Here is a 12518-nt window from a genome sequence, read left to right as displayed (position 1 = left end):
AAACCTTTGAAACATTTCAACATTTTAACCATATATACCATTCACCATTCATTCATCTAATCTACTGCATGTATGAGAGATCAAACATTCATAACACATGTACACAGTGATTTGGTAACCCAGAAACCTTCCAAATAGAAAGTAAAACTAAGGTGGGGATGATACCCACAAAACATCGTTACTGCAATATGAAGTTGGCCTGTTAAGGCTTACATTGACCACTTCTGGTGATCTTCCTAGTTAGGAGCACAAAGGACTGCTAGGTCCACCTTGTTAGAAGATTTACAAACATACACTGAAGTATGCACTCTGTTAGGAGATTTATACAAAGACTGTTAAGCCTACCCTGTTAAAGGATTTACAAAATTGATTCACCTGTTAGGATGAAATAGTGGATCTACTGACAAACTTGATTTTCTAATTAGATCCTTGAAGTATAGATCACCTCTTGTGACTGATGAATCTTTACTACTCCTTGTAGACCTTGCTGAATACTCTGCTCTTCTGCTAATTCGCTTTCATTCTTCTCAAAACATTACATGTCTCTCTTTTATACTTTCTTACATATATTGTAAACGATATAATACATTACATATATATCATTCCAATAATTACAATTGCAAGGTTGGCTAAAACAAAAGTGAACAAAACATTACTGAGTTGGCCAAATAGTAGAAAACTCGAGTTCCTCAAGCTGACTTGGTGACCTTCTGATACTCGGCATCCACTGCATTACTCAGCATCATCATGCACTTAGTAGAAGTAGAGGCTCAATCCATACTAACCACACAACGTAGCTTGGAACTCGGTAACCATTGGAGACTCGGTAGATATAGTGTCACTCAGTAAAAATTGGATCCTTCGTTTACCTTGATTTCACTCGGTAAACACTATACTTCCATCACTTGGTAAAAATTACACTTCCATCACTCAGTAAACATTACACTTCAATCACTCAGTAAAAATTACACTTCGATCACTTGATAAACATTACCCTTCCATCACTCGGTAAACACTAGATTCCCATGACACAATTTGACTGCTTGGTAGATACTGAGATGCTCGGTGTAAACTTTGAAGCTTGGTAGATACTGCTGGGCTGCACACCCACTCAGTAGCTTCATGAATGCTCGGTATGAACTACTTAAGTGATGAACCTATAAGGTAACCATTGAATGCTCATTATACATTGTAGATTGAGTGATGCACTCGATAATCATTTAGAATCGAGTAAGTGTTGTCACTAATGGCAATAATAACTTAATGCCAAAAATCTCTGATCTGATTAGGATCTAGGACTATTACAGAGGAATGCTAATTTATTACATAGAATTAATTTAAAACTTTAACGAATCAAATTAACGTAAATGAAATAAGAGAACAACAAGATTAAGCTGATAAAAGAGACAATGAGAGAAAGAAGATGCAAACAATTTGATTTCGGAGTTCATCCGTATGGACTATGTCTCTGGGTCTGGCTCCAATAGGGGGACTGATCCAATTATCTCCAAAAATCAGGTACAAATGTTTACAAAGTCATTCCTTTGAAGTACAACAATATCACGCTGTTTCAAAATACAGGAATAAACACTTCAAAAATCTCCCTTACTCTCAGCACTTCGACGTTCTCTCCTTTTTCTGAATGCCCCCAAGAGTCTCCTAAACCCCCTTTTTATACATGAAATTAGCCAAAATAAGGCTATAACCAAATTTACAAAAATAACCCCTTCAATTAATTCCCCTCTCGGAATAACTTGTTAGCCAATTTAGAGGATTTGGCCCCATGTCATTTTTGGGGTAAAAAATAAACAATAACCTCATTTTAGTAAGGTTAGGCGGGATTGAGATAAGAAATAAATACGGCAGGTAACCATTTTGAATGGCCGGTGGTGGGCGGTTCAAACCCCACCACTGGCGGCCTTTGTTATCTGAAATTAGCGGCTAAACAGAGACAAATACAATATCGTTCATTAATATCTTTGAATGTGACTTGCGTTCAGTTGGTTATTGGCTAAGCTTTGGAGACTAGTGGTCAAGGTTTCGAATCCCATAAAACTTTTTCCATCCGCCGACTTGACTGAAGAACGAGGTCATGCTGACATCATCCCCATTTATACTTCTTTGTTAATTTCAAACTGCCATATCTTTTACATACAGGCTCCAAATTTGATGAAACGAACGCCACTAGAAATCTCTTGATGAGATGTTCAATTTGAAATCCATTGTTGTGCACTTTGGAGATGATTATTTTTTTTTACCTTTTTTATGACCTTCGTACTCAGTTTGACCAACCTTTGACTGACTATAACTTTGGCATATGGACTCCGTTTTCATCCGTTCAAATTGCATTGGGTTTAGAATTTTGAGAACTTTAACTTGATGCTGATTATTGGAGTTTTGGAGATACTTCAAATTTGACAAAAATATCCCCCGGATCAAGCCTCCCCACTAAGAAGCTTTCGGACCACCGAAAGTTTGGATTACTCGAAAAGTAAGTGAGGGTATAGTTCCCTCACTTTACCAATCTCCATCCATCTTGCCTTGCTTGGATGCATCCCCTTCAATCCCACTTGGAGGTATTCAATTGGTCCTCTTTGTGAAGTTCTGACATTCCTGTCAAAGATGACATCTTGTGGCAATTATGACATGTACTCTAGTGAAAGGTCATCAACTGATGGAACTTGAACACTAACGTCTTCATCCAAGATCATTGGAGGCTCATACAACTTCAGATTCTCAACATTCACAACTGAGTAAATTTGTATGTATGGAGGAAGGTTGAGGCGGAAAACATTGGTACCAATCTTCTCTAAGATTTCAAAAGGACCATACTTGATAGGCTTGAGCTTCCTTCCTTCACCTTGCATTCTTTCCTTACTGATATATAACCAAACTCTGTCACCAACTTGGAATTGGTGATCAATACGATGCTTATCATGGCGAGCCTTGTATTTTGCTTGGCTCTACTCCAACTGTGCTTCTACTGCCTGATGGATTGCTTGGACCTTTTGGATGAACTTTAAAGCCTTTTCTGCATCATGGCATCCATCTACAACATCGTCCTTCCCAAAAGAAAAATCCATTGGTGTCTTAGGCAAGTAATCGAAGCAAATCTCAAAAGGAGACCTCTTGGTAGAAGAGTGTGCCGCATGGTTGTAAGGATGCTGCACATAATGAAGACTTTCATCCCACAACTTAGGATGTTTGCTGCAGTAGCCTCTAAGTAGATGCACAACTGTCCTATTCACTACTTCTGTTTGTCCATCGATTTGTGGATGGAAGGCTGCACTCTTCTTCAGTTTAGTGTCCATGAGTCCCCACAAAGATGACCAAAATTCCCCTAAGAATCGAGAATCTCGATCTGATACAATAGAAGTGGGTAACCCAAAATGAACCCATACATTTTGAAAGTACAAATGAGCAGTCAGTTCAACAGTAACTTGCTTTTTACAAGGCATTAAAATACACATTTTGCTGAACCAATCAACTACTACATACAAATAATCATGACCCTTCCTAGACATAGGTAAACCTCCCACAAAGTCCATAGACACACTTTCCCATGGACAGGATGGTACAGGTAATTGTGTGTACAAACCCAATTTCTTATTACTTGGTTTGCTGGTTGCACACATTACACATCCTTTTATATACTTGGTGACAGTTTCCTGCATACGAGGCCAGTAACAATACTTTTTAAATTGAGCTACTGCCTTACTTACCCCAAAATGTCCTGCAATCAAAGAGGTGTGTACTTCTCGGATTACATGTGCATGTTCATCCTTAGGAATGTATAGTTTTCCCAAGTGGTACAACAAATTGTCTTGCACATAGTAATCTTTCTCTTCCACATGTTTACCCTGGATTAAAGCTGCATAGATATCCTTAAATTTCTCATCATTAGCATATTGTTCCTGAAAACTTTCATGAACCATAGAACTATTTTGAAGGATTATCAAAGCATTCTGAACAGGAGGTCTAGACAGCATATTTGCTACTTTGTTATGAGAACCCTTCTTATACTTAATCACCAAATGAAACTGTTGTAGAAAACCCATCCACCTAAAGTGCCTACTTTGTTGCAACTTAGATTGTGAGTGCAAATATTGCAATGGCTGGTGATAAGTGTGGATTACAGTTTCTTTTCCCATTAAGTAGTGCTTCCATTTTTTAACACTTTGAACTAAAGCATAAAGTTCTTTATCATATGTAGGATAGTTACTTACTGCTCCTGAAAAAGTTTCAGAGTGGTAGCAGACTGGTTTACCTCCTTGCATGAGTACAACTCCCATGGAAAACCCGCTCGCATCTGTCTCAATCTCAAATGGTTGATGTAAATTAGGTAGAGCTAGAACTGGTGTGGTGCTCAACTTTTCCTTCAAAGTATCAAAATCCTTCTGTTGCGGACCTCCCCACTGAAAAGTTGCCTTGGTACTAGTTAATGCATGCAACAGTGATGCAATGAAAGAGAAATTTGCAATGAACTTCCTCCAGTACTGAACTGCACCTAAGAAACTCCTGATTTCTGTAACTGTACTTGGCTTAGGCCATTTTACAATACATTCGACCTTCGCAGGGTCTACTTTCAATTGACCATTCCCTACGACATAGCCTAAGTACACTAAGGATGTCTTTACAAATTCGCATTTTGACATCTTTACATATAGTTTTTCTTTTCTCAGTACCTCAAGTACTTTCTTTACATGAATTACATGATCATCCCAAGACTTACTGAATACAAGAATATCATCTAAATAGACTATGAAAAAATCATCAATAAAGGGATGAAAGACATCATTCATGACTCTCATAAATTTAGCTGGTGCATTACAAAGCCCAAATGGCATTACCAACCACTCAAAAAGTCCCTGTTTTGTCTTAAAAGCAGTTTTCCAAATATCACTTTCTGCAATTCTTATTTGATGATATCCACTATGTAAGTCTAGCTTAGTGAAATAAATTGCATGTTTCAACTGATCAAGTAAATCATCAATTCTAGGAAGAGGGTACCTATTCTTTACCGTTATCTTGTTCAGAGCCCTGTAGTCAATACACATTCTCCAAGTCCCATCTTTCTTTGGAACCAACACAATAGGAGAACCACAAGGAGAAGTACTAGGATGAATAACTCCTTTCTCAATGAGCTCCTGAACTTGCTTTTTGATTTCTTCATTCTGCAAGACTGACAAATGGTACATGCCGATATTAGGAAGTGGTGCATCTTGCTGCAACTGGATCTCATGTTGTATCTCTCTCTTAGGAGGCAATCCTTTCAGTTCCTGAAACAAGTCATTGTAAGCGGAAACAACTTTGACCATTTCAGCCTTATGTTTTGGATCACATCCCTTAAATGCCTCAGATGTTTCATCTTCTTTGGCTTTTACAATCATCAATACAAAATTCTTACTAGAGTTGACTAACCTTTTCATCTGACCAGCATTAACTAGTGCCAGATTAGTCTTAACCTTATGTGCCCGTACAATGTATTCAATTTTATCTTTAAACAGATGATACTTATTTTCCCCCCTATAGAAGATAGCCTGTCGATCATACAAATAGGGACTTCCAAGTACAAGACCACAAATATCTAAAGGGACTACATCAGCTTCTACCTCATCCACAAAGTTTGTAGTGATAGCAAATCTTAACTTGCATTGTTTAGTTACTTGTAACTGTGCATCATCGCAAACCCATCCAAGAGGGTATGGTTTTAGATGAGGCGTTGTAGTCAAATTAAGCTTTTTAACAACTTCTTCAGATATCAAATTAACTTGAGAACCTGTATTAAATAATGTATCAACCTTAGTATGCTTGATAACAATTCGGACGTGAAATAATTCATTCCTTTGCTTATCATTCTTAGGAGTAGATTCTTTACTTGTACTTGCACTTATACTAGAAGAACTTGGAGTTGATGAAAGAGATATACCTTTCCCTTTACCTTGAATCCCGGTAGCAACAATCTTTGTCTCATCTCCGGAGTTAGATCCAAGATCTTGTTGAATTACAACAACAATTTTCTATTTACCTTTGTTTCCACCATATCACTTTGGCCTCTTTTCAGGATGCAACTTCCAGCACTTAGAATCATCATGCCCTTCTTTCTTGCAATGTGAGCATGTGGGTTTCTCACATCATGCCCTTCTTTCTTGCAATGTGAGCATGTGGGTTTCTCACCCTCTTTCTTTACTGTTGCTATCTTTTTACCCTTTCCTTTGCCTTTGGACTTTTCCTCATACTTAGATGGCTTTTTATCAAACTTATCAATGAAAGTACCCTTACCCCTTGATTCTAAATGTGTTTCTTGGACACATACTTCATCCAAATTACAAGGATTCAGGATGAGAATAGAATGCCTTAGGTAAGAATGAAGACCACCTATATACTTGAGTAAGGTGTCCTGGGTATATAATGGGACATTTAATGAAATAGCCTTTTTACAAAATTCGTGGGTGTAATCCTGGACAGACTGACCTTTCCCTTGCATAAAATGTTGCCAGTTCATCATTAACTGCTGCATATGGCCTAGGGGGTAGAATTGCTTCTTTAAAGCAGTAACAAATTCTAACCAAGAGAAATTAAACTTACCATGCCGTGAAGTTTCATCTCGAGACCTACTCTCCCACCAAGTTAAGGCTACACCACCTAATCGAAGAGTGGCTAACTGAATTCTATCAACATCATCTACAAGGTTTTGAACTCTACAGTAGACTTCTACTTGCTGAATCTAGTCATCTAGTTTTTCAGCATTTAACTCTCCACAATATTTTGGCAAGTCAAACTTTACATCCAACTTAATTCGAGGCTTATGTCCTCCTTTGAAAATATTAGAAGACTCAGAATGGGTAGAAGAAGGAGAAGAGGGGGAAGAAGGAGAAGAGGGAGAAGAAGGAGAAGAAGGAGGTGTCTTTGGTGGATCACGATCAGCACCTTTCTTTTTCCCTTTATCCTTTCGAGTTGCACGTCTTTGCATCTTCTCTTCTCTTTCTCGTACCAAAACTTCTACCATTTTTTGCAAATTCTAAAGAGTCTTCTGAATACTCTTATCTTGAAAAGCTTGTTCACCTTCGTCTGCCATTTGTGATGATGGTTTAGTCCTTCGTTTTCCAATCTCAGGATTGTATTCCTCAAGCTTTCCTTCGCCTTTCTCAATCTTGGATCTTGTTAACATTCAAATTTGCAATACTAGTCCAACAAAGGCTCTGATACCAAATTTGATCTTATTAGGATCTAGGACTATTACAGAGGAATGCTAATTTATTACATAGAATTAATTTAAAACTTTAACGAATCAAATTAATGTAAATGAAATAAGAGAACAACAAGATTAAGCTGATAAAAGAGACAATGAGAGAAAGAAGACACAAACAATTTGATCTCGGAGTTCATGCGTATGGACTACGTCTCTGGGTCCGGCTCCAATAGGGGGACCGATCCGATTATCTCCAAAAATCAGGTACAAATGTTTACAAAGTCATTCCTTTGAAGTACAACAACATCACGCTATTTCAAAATACAGGAATAAACACTTCAAAAATCTCCCTTACTCTCAACACTTCGACGTTCTCTCCTTTTTCTGAATGCCCCCAAGAGTCTCCTAAACCCCCTTTTTATACATGAAATTAGCCAAAATAAGGCTATAACCAAATTTACAAAAATAACCCCTTCAATTAATTCCCCTCTCGAAATAACCTGTTAGCCAATTTAGAGGATTTGGCCCCATGTCATTTTTGGGGTCAAAAATAAACAATAACCTCATTTTAGTAAGGTTAGGCGGGATTGAGATAAGAAATAAATAAAATAATGCACATCCTTATTCAAGTGCTAAAATAGCGCAGCAGTGAGTAACCATTTTGAATGGCCGGTGGTGGGCGGTTCAAACCCCACCACCGGCGACCTTTGTTATCCGAAATTAGTGGGTAAACCGACTCAAATACAATATCGTGCATTAACATCTTTGAATGTGACTTGCGTTCAGTTGGTTATTGGCTAAGCTTTGGAGACTAGTGGTCAAGGATTCGAATCCCATAAAACTTTTGCCATCCGCCGACTTGGCTGAAGAACGAGGTCATGCTGACATCATCCCCATTTATACTTCTTTGTTAATTTCAAACTGCCATATCTTTTACATACAGACTCCAAATTTGATGAAATGAATGCCGCTAGAAATCTCTTGATGAGATCTTCAATTTGAAATCCATTGTTGTGCACTTTGGAGATGATTATTTTTTTTACCTTTTTTATGACCTCTGTACTCGGTTTGACCAACCTTTGACTGACTGTAACTTTGGCATATGGACTCTGTTTTCATCCGTTCAAATTGCATTAGGTTTAGAATTTCGAGAACTTTAACTTGATGCTGATTATTGGAGTTTTGGAGATACTTCAATTTTGACAAAAATATCCCCCAGATCAATCTCCCCCTTTAGCATTAGTGACAAAACACTTATGAGCCAAAATATATGTACATAACCTGACTCACTGATTTTTGATTTTTCAAGATTGATCTTTGTAGAACTGCTACATATACATTTCTATATACCTCCTTGATGACTTATAATGTATATACAAAGATACTTATGTACACATGCTAATTCTAATGAGTGCTAACTCCCCCTATCACTTATAGTGATAACTCTCCTCATTTATTATGTTGAATCTCTGAATCTCTCCCCCTTTTTGACAATAATGCCAAAGGACTACATATATATAGTTTATATGGCTACACTAAAGTGAGATAAATTCTTGATGTACCTTAAGGATGGTCGCAAAAGTACTATCCCAAGTCTGCTACAAAATTTGACAGGTGGAGAGAGCAATTTGAACTTCAGCCGATAATTGGATCAAGTGATCAGCCACTGAGAAGTTCTAATCTTGGACCAATGTTTTGTAATGAGCAAGATGTTTCTACATTGTGTCCATGATAGGAAGGATCATGTTCTAGATATCTATGAGTGTAGATCAGATCCTAGTTTCCTCTCTCAATAGCTTCCTCTGGCAATTGTGCTCACAATCTCACTTGTAGAAGCTGTCTCCATAGTGGATGTAACATTCTTTTGTGGAGAGTGAGGAAGGGATGCAATAACCTCTGCTACAATTTTTACTGGATCTTCTTCATCTATTCCTTCCTCATGTGCTTCTTCCTCCTTGTCTTCTTCCTCTTTTTCTATCATTAGTGCATGCAGCTCTCCTGGAGTAACTGTGATGGATGGAGTGCTATCAAAATCATCACTGTCACTGCTGTCATCATCCTTGATTTCAACTAGATCTTCATTGGGCTTTTGCAAATGATAGATGTTCTTAAACATATTTGTTGCATCATTTAGAACATGCTTAATGTCTTTAATTAAAATCAAACATGTGTGAAATCTAATCATCATTTTACCTTCATGTTTCTTCATTGCTACCTTTAATTCTGCTTCAGTAAGACTTAGTAGAAGATTCCTCAAGGATTGCTCATCTATGTCTTTGGCCATTGGGGTGGTTGACTCCCATCTTGGTTGCAATCTCCAACAGCTCTTTGGAGATTTGAGGGGCGAGCTAGTTCGGGGAGTATTTCTATTTACCCATCTTATTGAGTACCAATTCCTCAATCTACATTTTCTTTGCATTAGTTCTTGTTTCAAATTTCAATGCCTTGAAATTTGTGATGCCAACTCCCTCTTCTAATTGTTTAAGCCTTTCCTAAAATGTGAGTGGATGCCTAACAAGTATAAGTTTTTGCTTGCCTTTTCTGGTTCTTCTAGAGAATACTGCAGTAGGCTTTTTCTTAGGTTTGGTAATAATTGCCTTACCTTTCTTCTTTGCAGTTCCTCTTCAGATTCATGTTCTTCTTTTTCTTTGCCTCCTTCTTCTTCTTCATCATCTTCTTCATCCTCACCTTTTCCTTCTGTAAGCATAAGAGGGCCGTTAGTAGTTTTCAACTTGGCTATCTTACTTTTGCCTTTGCTTATAGCCTGGGGTAGCTTGATTTCAAGCTCAATTCTGACCTTTGCCTCATCATATGTTCCAAAAATTGGTTGCTTTGGGTCTACTAGCTCATTCACCAGTGCTTCAATAATGTCCCTAGCCTCATCAATATTAACCTCATAAGGAAGAGGTTTCACCATGCAACTCAAGGTCTGACTACCTAAATGTATACTTTATCACAATCAACCATAAAGCATACATCATCTTTGTAGTCTTCAACCAATTTTGGTGGAATTCAGAACCTGTTATTCATCCTTTCCTTGAAATCTTCAAAATAATTATCCGTGATGCTATCAAAATTTTTACCCATTTCTGCTATAAACTCATTTATCTAATAAAGAAGGGGAATATCTTTTCTCCACACTACAATTCCTTTAGACTGAAATAATTTTTGAATATAGAAGAATAAACAAGTCAACAGAGAACCAGATTTATAGGGACTATTCTTTAAAGTCCTTATACTATCCATTTTCTTGTTTAATTATTTCAATAGTAATTCTGACAGGTCAAATTCAAGGTTCTTTACAATTTTGAAGGCCAAATCTGTAGCCTCACAGGGTACACTGTTCAGTCAACTAGAGCTATGGATTTTGTGGGCAATGACATGAGTGCCAAATCTTAGTTCGACATTAGATACAATGCTAACCTTCAAACCTCTACCATCCCATTCAGCTAGGGTTTGCTTCTGTAACTCATCCCATCCTAGGGTTTTGGTAACCTTCACTTTGTTGAGCATAGGGAGACCCATGATTTTGTGAATCATCTTCTTTGTGATTGACACTGGCTGCTCTAACCATAGTTGCCCATTGTGCACCCGACTCAAAATATATCTAATCCACTTGGTTTGGAAGCTTCTTGGCATATGCAAGATATGAGTCAAGCCTTTGGTTTCAAGATGCTCATGCTCAAGTTTCAAAGAGTCATCAACACTCATTTCTCCTAGGGCATTGACCATCTCTAGGTTTCTAATCTCTTGAATAGAACATTTAAAATGTGTATGAATATCATTTATAAGGAGTACCTTTGGTTGAGATTGAGCACCGTTAGGGTCAAGTTATTCTGCAATGATCAAAATAATTTTAAAGTTGGGCGCTTTCGATTCTGTACCCTTTACCAACATCTTTGAACCCTTCTTTGCCTTGGTACCGCTACTGCTCCCGGATGCCATTGATGCTTGGTAAAAGATAGAATTTTTTTGAACAAATATTTTGCAAAAAAATCACTTGGAATCGCTCAAAATTACTTGAATTACACCTGAAAATTTCTTAGCTCTAAAATTGTGATGAAGAATGAAATCAAATTCTGCCCTTTTGATGAAAATTTTGTCATTAATGCTTGGTATGAAGGCAGCTGAGATGACATAGTGGTTGATAGGCTGTCATTCACTTGCTCGATAGAAGCTTGCAACTCGATGATTGAATAAAACTTTTTTTGCTCCCAACCTAGCTCGACAAGGTCTCTAACCGAATTTCCTTGATAAATGTGACTCGGCAAAAGATACACTTTCTTTGATCCTTGTATATCTAGAATACTAATTTGATCTTTTGCTTTCTTTCATTTGGAACTACTTTAGATATAGCTTGATGATATAGTTCCAGATCCTCCTTTATGAATCTAATTGGAAATGGTGGAGTCACCCACTTCTTGAGTGACACTGTCATCATTTGAATTGTCTTGCTTAGTAGATTTAGGATCCATTGTTGCCTCATCTGCTTTTGGATGTTGTCAGCTTTAACTTTCTTTTCATCTTCAATTCTTCCTATATTCATGCAGTTTTTAGCTATATGACTGAGTTTAGTGCATGTATAACATGTTACAGTAGTGTCCTTCTTCCTTAGGTGATGTCTTGCATAGTTTATACCAATATGTCCATATTCTCCACAATAATGACATCTGCACCAGGTATTGTAGTCCCATCCAAATATTGCTCTAACAAGTTGTTTAGCTAGATTGAATGATTTGGATTTGCATTGGAATGCCTTGTGACCATGCTTCTTGCATTTGTGACAATTTCCTTCAAATTTTGGTTTCTCCTTGCATTCATTAGCTTTGCGACCATGCTGATTGCAATTGTAGCATTTACCATTGAATTTACCTTTTCCATTGCTCCAACACTTGTTTAATGTATGACCTAACTTACTGTAGTGATTGCAAGTAGGTTTTTGATTCCTTTGGGCACCTTGTTTGGAGGTTTCACCTTCTTCCTTATAACCAAGTACAACTTTACCTTTTTGTCTATCAAGATTCTGCTCACTTTGTTGATTTAATTGAGACATGTCTGCTTGAGATTTCATCATTCTCTCATTGATTTGCCTTTTAGTGATCAAGTCATTCTCCAAACTTTCATTGATTTGTTTTTTAGATCTCAAGTCACTTTGTAAGCTTTCATTGATTTGTCTTTCAGTGATCAGATCATTCCTCAGGCTTTCATTTTCAGATCTCAGATTCATAATTTCTTCATTTGCATTAGATAGTTGATCCACAAGATCTTCATGCTGACAGGATTGATTATTTCTTGTCTCTAAGTCTTCATTTGCCTTGTTTCTCTA

This window comes from Cupressus sempervirens, chromosome 9, assembly GCF_028749045.1.
Source record: "Cupressus sempervirens isolate cs-2001-9-10 chromosome 9, ASM2874904v1, whole genome shotgun sequence".
Taxonomy (NCBI): Eukaryota; Viridiplantae; Streptophyta; class Pinopsida; order Cupressales; family Cupressaceae; genus Cupressus; species Cupressus sempervirens.
This window is presented reverse-complemented; position numbering follows the sequence as displayed.